This window comes from Gopherus evgoodei, chromosome 4, assembly GCF_007399415.2.
Source record: "Gopherus evgoodei ecotype Sinaloan lineage chromosome 4, rGopEvg1_v1.p, whole genome shotgun sequence".
In the NCBI taxonomy this organism is placed as follows: domain Eukaryota; kingdom Metazoa; phylum Chordata; order Testudines; family Testudinidae; genus Gopherus; species Gopherus evgoodei.
Genome location: NC_044325.1, coordinates 90,299,466 through 90,321,206, shown reverse-complemented (window position 1 = coordinate 90,321,206; position 21,741 = coordinate 90,299,466). Strand labels below are relative to the sequence as shown.

At 41.2% G+C, this 21,741-nt stretch overlaps 2 long non-coding RNA genes across 2 annotated transcripts; one reads left to right on the top strand and one right to left on the bottom strand.

Moving 5' to 3' along the window:
• Positions 1-304: 304 nt before the first annotated feature.
• Positions 305-19,285, bottom strand: LOC115651530. The gene is made up of 3 exons (XR_004000379.1): positions 19,272-19,285; positions 1,449-1,461; positions 305-411 (listed from the first exon to the last, which is right to left on the bottom strand). It is a non-coding gene; the product is annotated as an uncharacterized LOC115651530 (long non-coding RNA).
• Positions 19,286-21,073: 1,788 nt separating this feature from the next.
• LOC115651342 lies at positions 21,074-21,262 on the top strand. Its single transcript, XR_004000327.1, has 2 exons — positions 21,074-21,104; positions 21,164-21,262. It is a non-coding gene; the product is annotated as an uncharacterized LOC115651342 (long non-coding RNA).
• Positions 21,263-21,741: the final 479 nt, after the last annotated feature.

The window sequence follows — 21,741 nt, the reverse complement described above, 5'->3', positions numbered from 1 at the left end:
CAAAATCAAACCCTGAGTGTTAAGTAAATTGGTCCCTGTCATAATATAATTCCCAATTCTGGACCTTAGCGTCCAAAATATGGGTATTAGCATGAAATTCCCTAAGCTTAATTAGCAGCTTAAATTTGCTAGGCTGCCACCAATCAGGACTTATTTAGAGCGCCTGATAAACTCTGGTCTCCCCAAACCGTTCCCTAGAGACCCCCAAGACTCAGATTCCCTGAGTCTCACAACAAAGGGGAATAAACCATTTCCCTTTCCCCCTCCTTTCTTCCTCCCAGCTTTTTCCCGCCCTGGGAACACTAGGAGATCATCTGATTCAACTCCTTGAATCACCACTCCCCCCTCCCTTCTTCCCCAGAGAGGGATACACAGATAAACGCTGAGAGCAGGTTTCCCTTTCCTCCTCCCCTTTCCTTTCTCCCACCAATTCCCTGGTGAGTGCAGACTCCCTTCTCTGGAGTTTTACAAAAGATAACCAGAAAAATCAATTAGATTCTAAAAAAAAGGAAACTTTAATAAAAGAAGAAAAACATAAAACTTGTCTCTGCACTTAGAGGGTAAAAAGTTACAGGGTCTTTCAACTTATAAACAATAGAAAGAAACTTTCTCCAGCAGAAACACAATTTAAGCTACTTCCAGCAAGTACACATATGCAAATGAAAAAGAAAACAAAGTAAAAGACTATGACCGCCTTTTCTACTTAAAATTCTGAACAGATAAGAGACTATAGCAGGGAGATTGGCAGAAACCTGGTTACACCTCTAGCCCAGTCCAGGACTCAGAGAGAACAAAGCCAAACCCAAAACCCACAAACAAAGGCTTCCCTCCCCGAGAGATTTGAAAGTAGCTTGTCTTCTGATTGGTCCTCTGGTCAGGTGTTTGGGATCCCTGTTTGTTAACCCTTTACAGATAAGAGAGACATTAACCCTTAACTATCTGTTTATGACAGTCCCTTGTGCACTTGTATACATATAGGAAGCTCCCATTCTGACTGCAGCCTCACTGTAATATAGTTTAGTTTATATGTCAATTCTTTCATATTAGAGAAGATTTGACTTAAATTAAGACCTTTTGGTGAAGTCAATGGGATGCTTGTTGTTATTGATGTAACTCCGTCCAGGATTTCACTCTTTAAAATTAAGAGCTAAAATATTCAGAGCTAAAGGATCTGATCCTGCATTCCTTGTAGATCTAAAGCTCCACTGAAATAAATGGCATTTTTGGATTCAGAAGGAATGCAGTATTTGAGCCCAAATTAATGGAAAATTAATCTTGTATCTTCCAGTCATTTATGCTTAATTTACTGATGGAAATGAATGTTTTGATGTTATTAGCAATGTAAAGGCAATACAGCTGTGGAGTAGTGAGCAGGATTCTAGACTGTCAAAAGCTGTCATTTAAATTCCTACAGCAGAATTTTTATGATTGATGATGATATAAGAGACAGAGAGAATACAGCTTCACTTTCAGATCCTGCTGCTCGAGTATGCCAGAGATGTTTTCCAAGCCCGGCTGATTCGATCTAGAGTCACTGAGACAGACTAAATATGGAACCCCACAAAGTCATTTCTACAGGCATCACTTTTCTAACTATAAATCCACTTCAGGGCTAAAATTTTATGTTTTATTGTGGTGCTGAAGTCCTACTGCAGAACATAGGATACAAAGATGTCTTAAGAATCCCTGCATCAACTACTGTCAACAAAACAATGGTGAAGAATCTCAGAGAGTGTCACTGTCTTCTGGCATTAAACATAGAAGTTGATTTGAATTAGGGAAATAGTAATGTACCTAAGCTATTCTGTCTCTTTGTGTAAAGTGAAGCATATTCTGCTTAGCCCCTCTCTTGCATGACTTCCCACTATAGCCTCAAACTTGACACACAGCCAGGGCCGGCGCTTGAATTTAGGCGGCTTAGGCAATTGCCTAGGGTGCCAGCTTTATTAGGGGGCGGCATTTTGCCGGAGGGGGCGGCAGGCAGCTCCGGTGGAGCTGCTGCAATGGTGCCTCTGGAAAGTTGGCTGCTCGCGTGGCTGTGGTGGACCTCCCACAGGCATGACTGCGGCAGCTCCACCGGAGCCGTGGGAGCAGCCTACCATCTGCAGGCCGGACTCTGGAGCCGGGGGACCAGCGCATGGGGCAGCAAAATGGCCGTGAGCCTAGGGCGCTCAAACCCCTAGCGCTGGTCCTGCACACACCTTGACAGTTACCATAGCTAAACACAAAGGAGGAAGCAAAGAACAGCCCATCATTCCAGAAGCACCTTGCCAGTACAGCTATTCTGGCATACTTTACTAGCAAGGTGGCAAGTTTCAGAGGGGTATCCATGTTAGTTTGTTTCAGCAAAAACAACGAGGAGTCTTGTGGCATCTTAAAGACTAACACATTTATTAGAGCATAACCATAAGTTCTAATAAATATGTTAGTCTTTAAGGGGCCACAAGGCTCCTCATTGTTTTTACTAGCAAAGCATTCCTAGTGTGAATGGGCTTTTGCCGGTGCAGCTTATTCAGCCCCCAAGCAAAAGCTGCTCTACCACTTAATATGTAGTTTTGCCAGTATAACTATGTCTACACTAGTGGCATTTGTTCCACTCCCCCACAGGAGTGATCATGATAGCCTTAACCAGAACACTAACTGTCTTGAGTTAACTGACAATCAGGTGAAACAGTCTAGTGTAAACATATCCATAGATTTATAAAATACACATGCCCATCACCTCAATGTAACTACAAATACAATCATGTTGCTGTGCCAACAGTGTGCTTTAAAAAAGGCTCTTTTGAAATTTAGATTGCCACAATGAAAAGTAGAGCCACCTTCCCGAACCATTGACTAGAAGTGTAAACATCTGAAACCATTGTCAAATAGGAAGGCTTTGCATAATGATCTGAAGGTTAAGAAGCTTGGGATTTATCTGAAAGCTTGGGCTTTAATGCTTGACAAAAAATCCCAGGCCTAGTTACATCAGAAAAGGTTTGCCAGTATAGCTATGTACTAGTGTAGCATCTACACATAGTGCTTTCACCAGTATAAAAATGTCACAAAAAATCACTAACCTGAGTGATATTGCTACGCTGGCAAAAATGTGTAGTATAGAGCCGTTCCCAGAGTTGAAGACCTGAATAGCCTCTGCCAACAGCCCTTATATAGTCAAATCTGGGGGCAATTAAAGAGTGTAAATAGTGGAGGGAACGAGGCCTTGTTGGTTCTCCCATCCCTAAAAATGTTGTAATGAAAATGACTGTTCAACAAAGACTTTTTCAGGTACTTTAGCACACATATATTACTCACCTGCTAATATTTGCAACATGTCATGTAAACACATAATAGACTAGTTTGGAGTGAGCATTACAGGGACTTTTCAAGATGCACATGACAGACCATAACAACTGCATATAAAACATTATGGGGTATCATAAAAACATTTACAATTAATTAGTATTATGGCAGTAGACTGGCATAATTATAGCCTAATAAACAATTAGTATTAATTACTTGGAGGATTAATAAATTAATTTGAGAAAAACACTTTGACGATGCAAGCAATAAGTGCCTAAATGTGTATTATTTTTCCTTTAGAACAAATTAGTATCTTATATATGCATTCCTTTGGTATTATGCTAGTCCATTTTATGATAGTATTATTAAATGGATCTTAACATATTTCCTTGTTATGAAGTCCCTTCAAAGGCAAAACTCCACTTTCCAATCTGCATAGCTGATCACAGCTCCAATATTGTACTCCTGTGGGGAGATCCAGGACTTGAAGGAGAATGAAATTAAAATCCATCATGCATAGAGAGTGAAATTCATCTCAGTGCATTGTTCCATAATATCTTTTTTTACAGATACTAGTATTAAGAAGTTAATAACTGCAGAGTGAGGTCAAAACTCTACTCTCTTTTATTGGTTAAATACAACCCAGTTCAAACAGGGTCCATTCAAGGCCCCCACAATATTTATGCCTCACACAAACCCCACATTAAGTTCCTGCATTGCTAAGTTGCCGAGCATCAAAACTCTAAGCTACAGATGATTGTCAGCATCTCTAAAAATAAGGCCCTAAATGAGATTAAGTGATGTGTGGAGGGGCTTGTATGGACCCTTTGAATTTCATCCAGTAGGGGGAATATATGTGGCCATATTATGGATCCATTAGCTTGTCAGTACAATTAGGTATATGCAAAGACCTTATGGAATTAAAGTTACTACCTAGGAGTATTCGACAGTTTTCAAACATCCATTGTTTTCCATGCACACACATAGCAGGAATGGTTGGCATTGCAGAATTTTAAAGACAAATCTTCAGAATTCTAGCTGTTGACTTCTAATGTAAAAGCATTTATTTATTAAAAATAAAAAACAATATGCCTCACACTTTTCTCCACACAGTAAAAACAAAAAAACAACAGACAAAAAACCCAGTATGCTCTATGTCCAGTTTTATCCAGGAGTTAATAGTAATGCATGAGTAAGGCTAAGATTTTGTCACAGTTATTTTTAGTAAAAGTCACAGACATGTTGTGGGCAATAAATAAAAATTCACAGAGGCCCGTGACCTATCTGTGACTTTTACTAAAAATAACATGGGGGGGGGAAATGATGGGGGAATAACTGAAGCCCAAGTGGAAGAAAAAGAGGCTGAGCCTCATTGCAGGGAAGGGGGGTCCAGCACCCACCACCGTGATCAACAGCTCTGGGGCCCCCTCCAGAGTCCCAGCAGCTCAGAGATCTGGGATCCCTGCTGCCTGTTGTGGCTCAGAGTTCCAGGATGCTTGATTGCTCCAGGGTCCCCCACCGCCAGCGGCGGCTGAGAGCTCCAGGGACCCGACCAGCTGACAGCTCTGCCCCCACCCTGGGTCTGAAGCAGTAAATGTCACGGAGGTCTCTGAAAGTCACAGAATCTGTGACTTCTGTGGCATAATCTTATCCTTATGCTTGAGTATTAAGGAGTTATAAATCTGCAAAAACAAGAATTGATAAAGAATATGCTGACAGAAGCTTAACTGTAATGGCACTGGCAGGCACCACTGTATTATCTTGGGACTGCAACTGGTCTGATAACACCGTTGTCAAGAGATAGATGCCAACCTCAATATATTCTTACAGATGAAGAGTCAGCAAATGCTTTTTTCAGATCTTTTAAATTTTTTTAGAGCAATTATGTTAATATTAATTCTTAAGCTCTGAAATGCTCCATGACAGTTTTATTTACCCTTTCGAAAACAGTGTCAGAGAGCATCTTTTGTATATTAATGATGAACTATTCAGCAGGATTTTAAACCTATGTGAACATGTGTTTTAATAATTTGGAAATGTCAGCATTCTAATAGTTTCAAACCTTCATCCTTCCTATTCCTTCTTATTTTTTATGTATACATGTTAAAAATATCATATAAGAGACACTGAACATGGCAGGATGTATTATTGCCAAGTACATCGTTAGTGTTACTCTTCTGGTGTGAATGGAGTTACACTTGAGTTGCAAAGCATCTTTTGCAAATAAAAGCACAGAGTTAGTGGGATTTGGGATTATTCTCAAGTATTTATGACCGTCATGAATTCATTAAAATGTTTGTGACTCTTGGAAGTTTTGCACATTTTAGCCTGATTGAGTGAGTTATCTGAAAATTTGTTACATGAGTTGTTATTCATCCTTCAGTCTTCCATTTAAAAACTTTCAGTTATCCTATCAGGGAACAGAAGAAATACCATGTGACCAATATCAATCAATAAATACTGAATATTCAAAGTAAAGAGTTCGTGAGCAACAACTAAACTGAAAATTATTTAGTTAAACAACTCATTAGATACTTATTCTTTAATCAATAAAGGGGCTAATTGAAAAGGAGGAGTAGCAGCACTGTTTTCTTGCTGGTAGCATCACTCATTTGAACTACAAATTCCAGAAGCCCTTGCAAATTTGCTAGATTCTTACATGTCTGTTCCGGTAGCATTTACACCATTTTGTTTTAGATGTCAGTTCTGAACTGAGTTCCATAGAATATCAGAGTTGGAAGGGACCTCAGGAGGTCACCTAGTCCAACCCCCTGCTCAAAGAAGAACCAATCCCTAGACAGATTTTACTTCAGATTCCTAAATGACCCTCTTAAGGATTGAATTTACAATGCTGGATTTAGCAGGTTAATGCTCAACCACTGCACTATCCCTCCCACCCAGACTAAGCTAATCCTGCCCCTCCAGCTTCAGCAGACTACAGGTTCAGCATCTTGCTAACACATTTACTGGCAATTTCAGCAGAGAAATGGGAGATGGAATGGGCCTGGAGACTGACATTTCCTATCCTTTTCAAAGAGTTTGTTTTGTGACCAAAGTTTATTCACAGTAGTGGGGTAGTATGGAGAAAATGGTAAAGGGCATTGCCTATTCTGTACCCTTCTCTGGATAAATAAACTACCTCCACCTGCAGGCCATCAACATAATGCCATTCACAAGCACCTAATTTGCTTTATAAAAAAATTAAAGAATTGGTGCAAATTCTTCATGATCATAAACAGTAGAGGTTTCTAAGTGAGAGTGATAGCAAGGGAGAACAGGGTGGCAATCGCTTTTCGAGACTGCCTGCTGCTTCTGCCAAGATGGCAAAGATATTGTACATCCTGTCTATGAGTCATAGAACCACTCAAAGTAAATCAGTATTGCTGCTCCATTCATCAGCATGCTGCCTTTAATAGTGGAGCTGGAAGTTTAATTTGCCATGCCTGGATAACAGCCCAATTTTCAGGAAATGTATTTGCATTAAATGATCAATGCAGCAATGAAAAAAAAATGAGTGTAAATAAGCTTTGAGTCCTATTTTCAAAGATACCACACTGCATAACAGAGCCATACACAGCATAGATATGAAAGCTATATTTTGTTCCTCCAGGTTCCCTTGGACCTAACAAGATTATCCTGGATTCAATTCTTAAGTCATTTCATACTTCTTGTACTTGATGGCTAGCTCATTAATATCTCTAGGCTTTTGTTGCCTGAACAAACAAAAGCAACAGTGTGGAGTGTTTGGGGTGAGTGATGGGTTAAATATTAGAAGAAGTTAAGAGATGTGAGTGGTTGTTTTGTTAAACACAGGGAAAGGCAGCAAATTTAGATGTTTCTTACCAGAATAATTTATCCACAAATTGAGCAACCTAGGATTACAGTTGGCACATAGAAGAAAGCTTAGGGAAGTATGGACATCATTGAAAAGCTTTAGTTCTGCTGTTGAATTTCTCTTTCCATGTAATGGATCCCCACTTTAAATCATATTCCTCTGCAGATGGATCAGCAGCAGCACACATATGACTTCAATAACAGACACACAGCTGTGTGATTTTTGTATTTCCCAATAGCCCCATTAGGGTAGATGTGTCTCATAATTTTCCCCTATGTGCCGCTATTTCTCCTTTAGGTCATAGATTCTTTCTAAACCAGAAGGGACCATTATGATCATCTAGTCTGACCCCTTGTATAACACAGAACCTCCCAAAAATAATTCCTAGGGCATATCTTTTAGAAAAACATCCAAACTTGATTTAAAAATTGTCAGTGATGGAGAATCCACCACAATCTTTGATACAACCTTTGATACATTTTTCTACTGGTTAGTTACTCTCACTATTAAAAATGTACACCGAAGGGCCTATCTGAAATCCAGTGAGGGTGGGGTGGAGCCCAACAAAACAAAAGGCCCATTCCCTCAAATGGAAGGGGCCACAGAACCATGTCTCTCTCCTTCAGGCCAGACTGCCAGCCCTCCAGAGGTCTAAGGGCAGATGCACGATTTGTGAAGTTTAGTTCCTCATGTTCTTCTTCTATTAAGTGAGATGCTCTGTATTGTCTTGTCATAAACAGATAGCTAAGGGTTAATGTCTCTTTCACCTGAAGCACCTGACCAGAGGACCAATCAGGAAACCGGATTTTTTCTACTCTGGGTGGAGGGAAGTTTGTGTCTGAGTCTTTGTTTTCTGTCTGCGTGCTTTCTCTGAGCTTTGGAGAAGTATTTCTGCTTTCTAATCTTCTGTTTCCAAGTTGTGAGTACCAAAGAGTTTGTTTCTTTTGTATTTACATGAATATAGTGCTGGAGTGCTTTGATTTGTATTCTTTTTGAATAAGGCTGTTTATTCATATTTCTTTTAAGCAATCAACCCTGTATTTGTCACCTTAATACAGAGAGACCATTTGTATGTAATTTTCTTTCTTTTATATAAAGCTTTCTTTTAAGACCTGTTGGAGTTTTCTTTACTGGGAAACTTCGGGGAAATTGAGTCTGTACTCACCAGGGAATTGGTGGGAGGAAGAAGTCAGAGGGAGATCTGTGTGTGTTAGATTTATTCGCCTGATTTTGCATTCCCTCTGGGTGAGGGGGGAAAGAGAGATAAACTCTCGGTAATTCTGTTCTCCAGGACTGGAAAACGGGGAGGGGGGAGTCCCTCTGTTTAGATTCACAGAGCTTGTGTCTGTGTATCTCTCCAGGAGCACCTGGAGGGGGGAAGGGAAAAAGGATTATTTCCCTTTGTTGTAAGACTCAAGGGATTTGGGTCTTGGGGTCCCCAGGGAAGGTTTTTCAGGGGGACCAGAGTGCCCCAAAACACTCTAATTTTTTGGGTGGTGGCAGCAAGTACCAGGTCCAAGCTGGTAGCTAAGCTTGGAGGTTTTCATGCTAACCCCCATATTTTGGATGCTAAGGTCCAAATCTGGGACTAGAGTTATGATATGTCTACAGTAGGCAGGGAGCTTCTGTCTGTTAACAAGACCAGAAAGATGCAGGCACAGCATGTGCTGGATAATTTAGGTTGGAAACAATATGTATCAGAAGTTATGTCAACCAGTTTGCTTATTCCACAGCACCTAGTGCCAGTGGGCTGGATTCTAGCTCTGAATGACTGACTGCACAAGGGCTGTAAGTTGGTGAGGGTCAGGAGTGAAAGTAAGTTAAAGAAGTTACCATTAGGCTGGAGTCCTGAGCAGTGGCGTGGCCTCAATCAGAAGAGGTGTGGCCTCAACCAGAAAAGGCATGGCCTTTAAATCAAGATTTAAAGGCCCCGGGGCTCTGGCTGTGGCTGGGAGCCCCAGGACCTTTAAATCACCCCTGGAGCTACCAGCTGCAAAGATGGCTGGGAGCTCCAGGGCTCAGGAGTGATTTACAGGGCCTGGGGCTCTGGCTACCACTACCGCAGTGGAGCTCAGGGCCCTTTAAATCACCAACATGGTCCTGTTGCCACTGCAGGGGGCCCCAGGCACTTTAAATCACCACCCGAGCCTAGCTGCTGGAGCCATGGGGTAGCAGCAGCAGGACTCCCGTGGGTATTTAAAGGGCTGGGGCTCCAGCCACTGCCAGAGCCCTGGGGTAGCGGTGCAGGGCTCCAGTGGTGATTTAAAGGGCTGGGGCTCCCCATAGTGGCAGGAGCCCCGGTCCCTTTAAATAACCTCTGGATCCCTGCCACTGCTACCCCAGGGCTCTGGCACCAGGGCTCAGGAGGCAATTTAAAGGGTCCTGGGCTCCAGCTGCTGCAGGGAGCCCTGGGCCCTTTAAATAACCAGCCTGGGGAAGCCAGTCCAGTCTGGTACAGCATACCGGCTCTTGCCACTACCCCTTACTGGACCAGACCTGCTTACTTTCACCTCTGGTGAGTGTGCAGGGAACCTTGATTCTCTCAGCACTTGTGAGCATGGGCCAACACATGTGATCCCCTGAATGCAAGGATTCCACACAGCTATTACCTACAGCAGCATTATGTTCCCCAAAGGGCAGGGTGTGTCTGGCTTCTCTAAAGAGTAATTGCTGAAGTCTTGGAACTACAGGAGGTCCTGCTGGAAATGTGCCCCTCTAGGTCTCTAGACACACACTAAAAATGAAAGCAGGATTTCCCAACTTAGAAATGACTTAATGGTGTCAGAATGTGCTGAATCTCCAGTGTGAGTCTAAGCAAAATCTCCCCTGTGCATCCTTTGAGAACTGGTAGTAAACCAAGGAATTTGCCATGTAAGCAACGTGAAGGTGTCTTTTACCTAGGAGTGCCTTGCCAAGGCAACCTGGGTATAGCTGTCTTCAGAGAAATGCTACTGTTCATGGTTGGCTGTGAGTCACTCCCACCACCCCCACTGTGTACCACTTCCAGCACCAGCTGCGTTGGCAAGCCACTGCGTGGAGATGGAATCATAACTTGTCTCTACCGTACATTAATGAAGATCACTGCCAACCGCTACCAATGATCTTTTCTTCAATAAGGTCCTTGAATTATTTTTTCCTTTGACTCCAGTGGGAGCAGGAGGAGGCCCTTGAGTTCTGTTATATACCCAGAGCATAACATGATCATCATCCCTCTTATCTGGAAAAGAGAAATTAATAAAAGCCTTGGGATTGGTGTTGTCTTGAATATGCTGCTCAACCAACATAAACGTTTTTGCAGACAGCAGCAACAGCTTTTATTTACTTGATTTGAAATTTGTTACGTAGCACATTAACATACTTTTACATTTGGTCTTAGCACATCAAAGGTGTTGTTAATGTATCATTTGTAATAATAGACATACTGTTGCAAGAGGTATATGACAGATAGAAGCTGTGGGAAAGGAGCAGAAGCTCTTTATGAGATCATCCTTCCAGTCATCTGTTGAGTGTCTGCATTGGATGGTAGTAGGATCCCCTTGACACATTGACAAAGCAATATTGCAATGTGCACTCTTCACTTTCAAGCATTGCTCTGATTGTAAGGCTCCCAAGGACAGCTTGAAAGTTATTTCCTGCCACTATAGCAATATTGTTCTCCTTGCTGGTTTCAGAATCACTTTCGCCACACACTGAACAAATGATAGCAGAAAGATCATGCTTGTATTATCACTGTCACTTTCAAGCTGCCATTTCAAATGGATGGAGGATGTTAACTAAACTGACAACATGATTTGAGTGGGTGGTGGGGAGGACAGCAGCTGCCTTTTTGATCCGTTGCTTGCCAACATGCTGCAAGCACATATGGCTTTTTGTTTTTCATAACGCCTCTGAAGCATATAGAACACTGAGTTCCAACAAGTTTGAGCTTCCTGCTTCAGCTGACATTTTAAACTAGTTACCTTCACCTTCCAGCTGGGTCAGAATTTTCCTGGTCTTTGTGGAACTGCAAAAAGGTTATATAAACATGTGCAAGGTCTCTGTAACATATTTAATAATGCAGTGCTGAATAATTATTAAGTATATTCTGATGTCCTGGAATATACATTTAGATATTATTGTTTGTTGCATACACTTCATTGTCATTGCATTGTTGTCTTGAGAGAGAGTGCTGCAGCTCCTGTTGCAGTGGCCTTCACACTTAATTTCTGGTGAGGCTTGATATGGAGTGTTTGAGCAAGAGAAAGTTGGAAGTCTGGAACACTGCCTAATATTTTCTCGTTGACCTGCTTGACTATTCTTTGCCTACATATTATACATTATTGAGTTCAATACATGTCTTTCCAAGCATCATCTCCTTTTAATTCTTCTCTTTTTTACCTCTGGATCCCAGTCTTCGTTCACTCGTTCGCTCTCCTGACTCCACTACCACTAATGTGCTCACATCACACGAATGAAAGAACCATAGGGCCCTACTTCATGTTGCTTTTTATGAAGGAAGTGTAAAAAGAGGATAAAAGGTATGTAAATGTCCCTGTGACCATAGACAAGAGAAAGCAAGAACTTGTTGCCTCTCTCTCTGGAAGCCCTGTGAAGTCCATCCTTAAGTGTGCTTCAGAGCTGGAGTGGGGAATATATCTGGATGAGATAAGGGTGAGAAAGAGATGATGGCCACTTTGATTCTATCTCAGATCTGCAGGGAATGTGCAAGACAACACAGGACTGATACTGTCAAGATTAACTGAAGCTGTTTCCCTTACCACATGTTGCATTCCTTTCTGCCCCTTCCTCTTGGGAGAGAGGATATTTAGGGCAGATGCCAGCAGGGATCACAGGGAAGTGGCTTCGGAGTAAGCTGTGTTGTCATGGGGGAAGGGATGTTTCTGGGAAGCTGTGTACTGCCCAGTGCCACTATGCAAGTGATCCTGCATTCTGTCTGTGGAATTTTTCCCGTGGATCTCATGCCATCAGCAGCTGCTGTATGGGGCAAACGCTCCCCAACAAACACTCTATAGAAAGCCTAGTGGACATGCAGTAGTTTCCTAGCCCTGCAATGAGTTTTTCCTGTGTAGTGCATGGTATGGTAGGATAGATGTAGGAATGCTCTTTGAAACTCTGCAGTATATTCCCATGCCTCTTTTCCAGCCTACGTTTAATTGTCTTAAAATTCCACAGACTAATAGACGTCAGTGCTGGAACAATTTGTTTACTGGTCTTTGTTCTCTTCTTCTTAGTTATAGCTCCTTGGGAGTAACTTAACCTGGTGAGTGTGAAGAATTGGTTATTTTATACCCCTGAGTTATAATTTAGGCAAACTTTTATATATTTTGTTCTCTTAATTTTCCCTTAATAATGAATCCCATCCGATCCTTAAGTACTTTGCTGTTCTACTGTGAAATCTTCCCCAGTTCATCAATGTTTTTCTGGTAGTGGAGCATTAAAGTGCACAGTGCCCCAGATGCTGCTGCTTATTTCTGACAAGTCCTCTTAATTTTGGATGAACTAGCCTCTTCTGTCTTTTTTGCTGTTCACTCATCACTACACTCATTCTACTATCTGATTCATTCATAGCCTTCCAGCATCACTCAAATCATTACACAGATTTTAAACAAGACCTGCTCAGTAGATTCCCCAAGCACTAAAATCCCACATCTCACCACCTAGCACTTTGTTTCCAGCTGCTCACTGTTGAAAATACACATTGTATACATCCTCAGGAATAATTCACTCAGGAACTCAACTGCATGCTATCTTTTGGTTCACACTAGGTTCTCCACAGGATAGGCTCAGTGCACATGTTTCACCTGCCATACCGTCTAACAATTGTGCCACAGATGCAGTTACATTCATTACTGAGCATCATACTGGTATGATGCTCAGCATGAATGCATTTATAAACATTGAGCAAATTATCTTTTTCAGTTGTCTTCCATCTATAATATTCACAGTTGGCCAGCCATGAGTTTACCGCCATCTGACATTGCTGTTGGCCTATGTAACGAAGGTATTCAGGCACAGTGCCTGCCAAATAATCATAGCTGGCTGTGTGACTCTGGCCTATATTCAAGAAACACCAGAAACATGAATCCACTCCAATTACCATGGCATGGGCAGACGGGCCTAGTGGTCAGAGCCAGAGTCAGTCAGGTGCCAAGCCAAAGGACAGTGCCAGGGATAAGATATAGGAGCAGGGATCTGGAATAAGGCAGGAAATCAGGAACTGGAAGTAGATGGGGGTCTGTGATAAGGGGAATATGAACCAGGAGCAGGCAGGACTCAGGAAAGCAGAAGAGGTCCATAGTAGCAACCAGCCAGGGATTCCTCTAGTTGCTTAGACAATGCCCTGTACTGCTTCCTGGTTTATAGAGACCTCCTCAGCCAATTGTAGGTGCTGGTGTTTCTCCCAATAAGGAGCTTCGGGGGAAGGTTCGCTTCTCTGGTTACTTAGATGAACTGCTGGGCGGTGGTCATGGCCTGATTACTGCTCAGTGGCTTGGGTTTGAGGTGCGCGATCCATCACACCTACTTTACTTCAGATCATGCTCAGCTCGTTGGTCCAAATATTTTTGTAATGACTTTTAAAATGAAATTAAATATTTCCACATATCCCATCAACCATTCTTAATACATACATTCCCAAACAGTAACTTATCCATCACATAAAATGTATGTGAGTATAAGGAAGGAATTTATCAAGCCAGTAGTATAACACATAAAATAAAAAACCACTAAAGAAATTTGTAACAGCTGAGGACCTGTTGCTGAGATAACAATAAACCTTGCAGGTACTGATACTGAGTGTTAACTGTCTGTACATATATAATTTCATTTTAAAAGCCATTACAAAAATATTTGCACCACAGCTGAGTGTGATCTGAAGCAAAGTAGGTGTGATGGAGCTGCCTGAGGTGAGTGCCACCCAGATCTGGGACCCCAAAACCACTCCTGTGTCCCAACGCCCTGCCCCGCACTCCACCCACACTCTGAACCCTTCATAGCTGTTCCTCCACGAAGAGCAGCAGGGACATGTCGCCGCTTCCGGAGAGCCATGTGGAGTCAGGTAGGTAGCCTACCAGTCCCGTGCCAGCCTGACTGTAAACCAGACTTTCAATGAAGATCAGAAATGCTGGTTTATAGAGCTTTTCGGCTGGTAAAGTGGCAGATAACACAGCTTTTACTGTGCTTCGCTGGGACTGAATTTGCATGCTAAACCCTGTGTGAGCAGGCCAGGAATAGCTGTTCTGACAGCAAAGCAGTGTAAAAGGTACCCCAGGCTAGAGAGTTAAGGGAACACTACTGTTCAACAGTCCAGATTGTACCCTGGGTCATGTTACACACTTCTGAAATGATATTTTTCCTAAACTGTAACAGAGCTATAAAATCTTGAATAGAGGTGTGAAATCTGATACACAAAGAAAACACCACTGAAATCTTGATAGAAATAGTTAGTTGGGTTCTAAGCATGAAGGAAAAGCTGCAAAATCTAGCTGATACCTAAAGTATGTTTTGTCTAAAGCCAAATTAACTTTTCTCTTCCTCATCACAGTCAATCGCCTTTTTTACAGATTCACAATAGATCAAGACTGCATCAGACAGTTTACAATGTATTCAAATAGTGAATAATTGTGTTAGTGGGAAAAGAAGAGTTCTGAGACATTTTTAGTAAACCCCATAGATCTCTGTGTTGCACATACTTGTGACTTAGCCCTAATCTCTCCCTTGTTCTTATGCACAAACATTGGATTTTTATTTTTCACTTTGACAAAATTCACTTTCTTATTCTGGAGGCATCTGCTCTGCCTTATGTGGTCCATATTCTGCTTATGACTTATTCGCTGTGCATACCACAAATCCGTAAGATTGTACAAGTGTTAGATCCAGTTAGAATTTAGCCATATGTCTATATCCATAATTTTTCCTACCTATTCACCACCTTCATTCCAATTTTTGTCATCCAGGGTTTCTCCAAGGCTGCTGTCTACTAGACTCGTGTAAGGGTGCTTGGCCCCTGCCTCGTTGATACAAAGCTCATTATTTACATGATGTGCCTGATTCTTTTCACCAAACAAGCTAGGGTGAGCACTTTTTTCTTGCTAATCTGAATTTCTCCACATCGTAGTGAATTATGCTGTTGAAAAAAATACTGAGATTTATGTACTTTTTAATCATTTCTAATAGTCATTCTGAAGATGAGGCAATACAGTGGAGATGATTTTGCATTAATTGCATAGCTTTTTATATTTCATTATAGTTGATATATTCAGTTGAGTATCTCTGTAGTTTTTTGTGTGTGTGTCCCATTTCTTTATTTTGTTGTGCAGTTTTTTTGCAGGGACCCATCACAGCTTGAGTTCTGAATTTCTCAGGTCTCCCAGACAAAGCAGGGCCAATACTGTGATGTTCTAAGGGTCATGGTGAGGTGTGCAGCATTATGAAAATTAGCTGAACCTGGATTTCTCAAGATATTCTCTCTCTTTCTCTCTGAAGTGCTGCAGAAAAGTAAAGGAAACACACTGCTCTGCAGTTAAGTTTTCGTGTAGGGGCAAGTGTCATAAGCAACAACAACAAAATTGTTAACATTGTCTAGCATTGAATGGCAATATATGATGTTCCATAAAACTTCTTTTATTCTTAGAGGACCTGCTTAGAATGTATGAACAATTCTTTACAGCTCAACAGTTATGGAGTTGCAACAAGAATAGTACATTTTACAGTTTGTGCAAGTAGCTTTGCTAAATGCATGCTGAAAAGTGCAGCAGTGAGGATGTATTCTTTGGGCAAACTGCGCTTCATCTCAGGGCTCTTACCCTGATGAAATATTTTCAGTAAATCACAGTCTTTGTGCTGTCCTTGGGTCTTCTGCAATCTCAGCTGCTACTACTGCATAATGTATATTGATTTCTATTCAGTATTCAAAAAGAGGGAACACTTGGCTTCTGACTTGTTAATAAAGAATGTCTCATTATATATGTTTATTTTAGATAAAACTACAATCTCTGCCACAATTTGACATACTTTTCCATGCTTTTAAAGTAACAAAAGATGCCGTGGATAAGATAATGCATCTGTAGTTTCTTCTTAATACTACTACCCCCAAATGCCTCCACAATTTGCAGCGCCGCTCAATATCCAGAGAACGAAAGCTATTTAATCACTCACCGTATGAAGTGTAAATCCAGTCCTATAATAGTAGCACATGGTAGAGAGAAAGAAAGACCACTATTTCCTTAAAAAATCCCAAACTTCTTTTACAACAGTGAAGAGTGACATGTCTATTCTAAAGTGTGAACATCTTTTATATTACTAACAATTTTCCATCCCATCACATCTCATTAGTGTTCTGCTTTACTAATGCTTTGTGACAGAAAAGTCACCAATATGAGGAGGTGTTTTCATATTGTATCTGCTAAATAAATAAAAATCACCTGACAAAGCAATACTAATATTATATGATGGGAAATCACTCATATAATTAGATGGGCCTGAAAGGTTATGGAAAGCCACCTGAGGAAGTTAACCTGGCTTTTAGGAGAATCAATTAGTCCAAGCCAGGTCACGTGTGGAGTAAGAAGAAGGAGGAACTGAGCGTTGAATTTCAGTTATATCTTTATAAATCAGGAATAAATCTATTGGTTTTAGTGGAACTGCTGTAGATCTACAGAAGTATAATTGGAGCCTTGTCTACACTTAGGATATAACTCCAGTTCAGCAGTTGGTTTAGTTGCACTAGTGCTGACCCCTAAGTGTAGATAAGGATATGCAAGGGATTTTGAGAGTTAACCCCAATTTCCAGCCACACTTATTGCTCAGCTGGGGACTTTCCTGACAGTGGACTAGGCAGGGAAAAGAATGTAGTATATAGAGTTAGATTCCATACTTTTTTCCACAGATATAAATCTGGAGTGACTCCACTGAAGTCAGTGGTGGAACACCAATGAAAATCTGATGCAAATAAAATGAGTTCAATATCAGATTTAAGATTTTCTTTGCTTTAAAGGTTCACTGTTTTCCAACATATTAAAATCTTTTAAGGCTTCATAAAAATAATTTAAAGGAAACTCAGAGTGCATAGTCTCATAATTTTGCAAAGATATCTTATGCTCATCTTATTCTTTGCACATTGCACAGATGTAAAATGACTTGATTGAAAACTCAAGTTTCATGTTTTTGTGATGTCTCATGAGGAGAGTAAATTTCTGCTTCCAACTTCATGTAGAACACAAAAAAAAATTTTTTTATAAATGTCCTCAAGTATCTCATATTTATGGCTTGAATAATAGATTCATAGATTCATAGATTCTAGGGTCAGAAGGGACCAATGTGATTATCTAGTCCGACCCCCTGCACAAATCAGGCCACAGAACCCTACCCATCCACTTCTATAACAAACCCCTAACCTATGCCTGAGTTATTGAAGTCTTCAAATTGTGGTTTGAAGACCTCAAGCTGCAGAGAATCCACCAGCAAGTGATCCATGCCCCACGCTTCAGGGGAAGGCGAAAAACCTCCAGGGCCTCTGCCAATCTGCCCTGGAGGAAAATTCCTTCCCTACCCCAAATATGGCGATCAGCTAAACCCTGAGCATGTGGGCAAGACTCACCAGCCAGCACTCAGAAAAGAATTCTCTGCAGTAACTCAGAGCCCATCCCATCCAACATCCCATCACCAACCACTGGGCATACTTATCTGGCGATAATCAAAGATCAATTGCCAAAATTAGGCTCTCCCATCATACCATCCCTTCCATAAACTTATCAAGCTTAATCTTAAAGCCAGATATGTCTTTTCCCCCCACTACTCCCCTTGGAAGGCTGTTCCAGAACTTCACTCCTCTAATGGTTAGAAACCTTCATCTAATTTCAAGTCTAAACTTCCTAGTGTCCAGTTTATACCCATTCATTCTTGTATCTACATTGGTACTGAGCTTAAATAATTCCTCTCCCTCCCTAATATTAATCCCTCTGATATATTTATAAAGAGCAAGCATATCCCCCCTCAGCCTTCTTTTGGCTAGACTAAATAAGCCAAGCTCTTTGAGTGTCCTTTCATATGACAGGTTTTCCATTCCTCGGATCATCCTAGTAGCCCGTCTCTGAACCTGTTCCAGTTTGAATTCATCCTTCTTAAACATGGGAGACCAGAACTGCACACAGTATTCCAGGTGGGGTCTCACCAGCGCCTTATATAATGGTACTAACACCTCCTTATCTTTGCTGGAAATACCTCGCCTGATGCATCCTAAAACCGCATTAGCTTTTTTCACGGCCATATCACATTGGCGGCTCATAGTCATCCTGTGATGATGCTATCTGATGTCTTATAAACATATTTTGTGTTTCTCAGCTGGAAATTTATAACACAATATGCTTGACACTGTGGAAAATTTCAGATATATGTAAAGAAATGGTGAAAGAGACCAATTAAAGGAAAACCAAGTTCCAAAGTATCCCTGAAGAGCAGTTCAGAGAGATGTTAACTAACAATAGAAAAGACAACAAAACTGAAGGTCAGAATAGCATAGTGAGAGTAGAAATAAGAGATTTTTTCTAGGGAACTGGATATGCATTCATTGAGGTCTTTATTCTTTTCTTTCTAATACTGAAGTAAATCAAGCGTAACTCTATTGCAACCAATGGAGTTACACCAGTGTGAATTCAGACTCAAATCCATGTTGTTTTGAAATCCCGTTGACTTTATATGGCCTGATAACATATTATCATTGTTAACATTTGTTGCTATGCAAGCTAAAGAAAATGGACTAAACTCATTTGATAATTACGCCATTGCAGCCCACTTAAATTCAGGGCTTGTCTACACTACCTGCCAGATCGGCAGGCAGCAATCAATCCAGCAGCGGTCGATTTATTGCGTCTAGTATAGATGCGATGAATCGACAGCTGAGCGCTCTCCTGTCGACTCTAGTACTCCAACAGAATGAGAAGCGCAAGCGGAGTCGATGTGAGAGTGTCAGCTGTCAACTTAACACAGTGAAAACACCACGATAACTAGATCTAAGTATGTTGACTTCAGCTACACTATTCACGTAGCTGAAGTTGCATACCTTAGATTGACCCTGCGCATTAGTATTGACAAGCCCTCAGTGGGGCTACAAGGGTTTAACCAAGAATAGAAACTGACCCACCTTCCAAAAGACATTCAAATTCCGTGACTGATGAGTATCACCTGATTTTCTCTGAAGACCAAGGATAAATTTTTCCTGAAGGTACAAGATTACAAAAATTAGCCACATGAATTATAATTGTCCACTGAAGGATTTTTTTTCACCATACTTTGAGTGTCTGGTACTAGACTTCACTGGTCTGAGCCAGTCTTTCTTCATTATATGCATTATTGGGGGGTTAAGCTTTATCTGAAGGTAGCTACCAGCTACTGCACAATATGGCATACTTAGTGGACAATTTAATACCAAAAAACACCCAAAATAATGTTGGGTCATATATTTAAGAGTTATTCATTATGCGTGAAATTCACTTCTACGTAGATGGCCAGTACAAATCCCACTATTTGCTAATTAAGTCCCACTTAAGCACGACGGTGCTTGCCCTCCGCACAGGATTTAATTTCACCGTGTTACTGTTCAACAATGTGCCAGATACATCATAAAACAAAAATAAATGTAGTTATTCTGAGGACTCAATAAACCCTCCCAAACTCGTGATGCATGGTGTCATTGCTGCAGTCTATCAGGGCAGAGCAGACCTCTTGTATGAGATGATCGGAAAAAACGAGGATCATAATGCCCATCATGAGTGTTCCTTTCAGTTAAATAGTTTGCTTATCCAGTCTAGCTGCTTGCCTGTAGTTACAGGAATTCAGTAAATATCCCTACAGCTATTTTCCCTTCTCTGTCTCCCTCTTTTTGCCTCTTATTGATGAGGAATATTGTTGATCTATTAAAATTGAAATAATGCAAAGTCTCTATATTGTCTGCCAATTCTGACCACCCCCCCACTCCCACTGTGTCTAGTCATGATCTCAGTTAAGTGATTCTTCAGGCTTAATGAGCACATGCATAATAGGCATACGAAAAGGGAAGTCCGCCTTTTTCCTGCCAACCTCTAGGTGCATGATCTTCAGGTTCAAATCAATGGAGAACAACTTGCTATAGCTCTGTCGGAGGCCCTCCTTCATTTAAATAAGTGTGTTCTTCTTCCAAAGGTAATGGCTAACATCCTAAAATTGTCAGTGTCATAGCTAGAAAAGGAAGAAAATGTAATGACAAGGTAGAGAATTTTGACCAAGTAGAGAACTTAATTAATAACAGTTATTAATCATTTTCATTCTAAAATCTTCAAAGCACACTAGCCCCATTGTAAAGTGGTGAATGGATTCTACTGAAAGGGGAGGAATCAGATAATGCTGTATTGAAGAGATCTGCTAATAACCAGCTGAGGAAGGAGAGAGGATCAAAAGGACACACCATTAACAGACTAATTTCCAGTTATTGCAAAATTCAGAAAACATGGCATGAATCTAGAGGGCAGTGATTCTGTTATGCATTGGTAATTTATACCCAATCTGACATATAAAACATATGTACCAGATCCCCAGATACAGTCAAGCTCCATTCCATACAGATTAGAGTCAGAGAAAAGGAAGGTCTCAATTATTTCCATTCACCTGATCCTTAGGACAGCTGGAGCCTTTGGAGTCCTGGAGTTACTTAGAGCAGTTTCAGTGCCTCCACTTTGGCATCCATCCACCTAGCTCCATGGCATGTTTATAAAGTCAATCTGAATATTTACAAAGGGTCCCCATGGAGTAGGGTGAGCTGCCGGTCCAGTCCGGACTGGCTCCGCAATATTGTAATTCTTGCCCTATTTGTCTGGCACACAACAGTGGAAAACTAGTCTGGACCGGACCGGCAGCTCACCCCACTCCACGGGGACCCTTTGTAAATATTCAGATTGACTTTATAAACATGCCAAAATGCTGCTCTTATGAGTATATGTTAGTTTTAATAATTGTAAAAAGGCAAATGTCAAAGCTATTGTGAAACTTTGGCATACCTGTGAGTAGCAACAGTGAATGTGAACCTAATTTTACTGGACAAATTATAACTAAGTCATGTGCAGCTTCACAGATCCAGTATGGCCAAATGCCCTTAGAAGGCCACTTCCAATTAAAAAACCACACTCAACCCTCATAAAATTTCTACCAGGGCACCCAATGTAACTACCGACAGTGCCCTGCTGGCTTTCGCTCAGATGGGCATTCATTTAATAAATGGCACAATGCGTAATTATTGCCAGGCACTAATGAAATGTGTTAGGTCTTTTTATATACAGTAGCTCTGCCGTTCGCTGAAACCAGAAGACTGGGTCTACATGGAGGTCCACCAGCGAGGAACTGCCCTGGCCCCATGCTGAAAGATCCTTATCAAATCCTGTTAATTACCAACACCGCTGTGAAGTGCCAAGAATTGACTACCTGCCCATGTTTCTCACTGTAATGGCTCTCCGACTGATGATCAGTCTATCTTTCCTTCTGGTGTTGTTACTCCCTCTGGACGGCAGGAGTGAAGGACAAGGTAAAAGAACTGGTAACTTCTCCTTTGTCTGCTGACAGACCCACTGTGCCTTGTTAAGAAAACAACCTCTCCA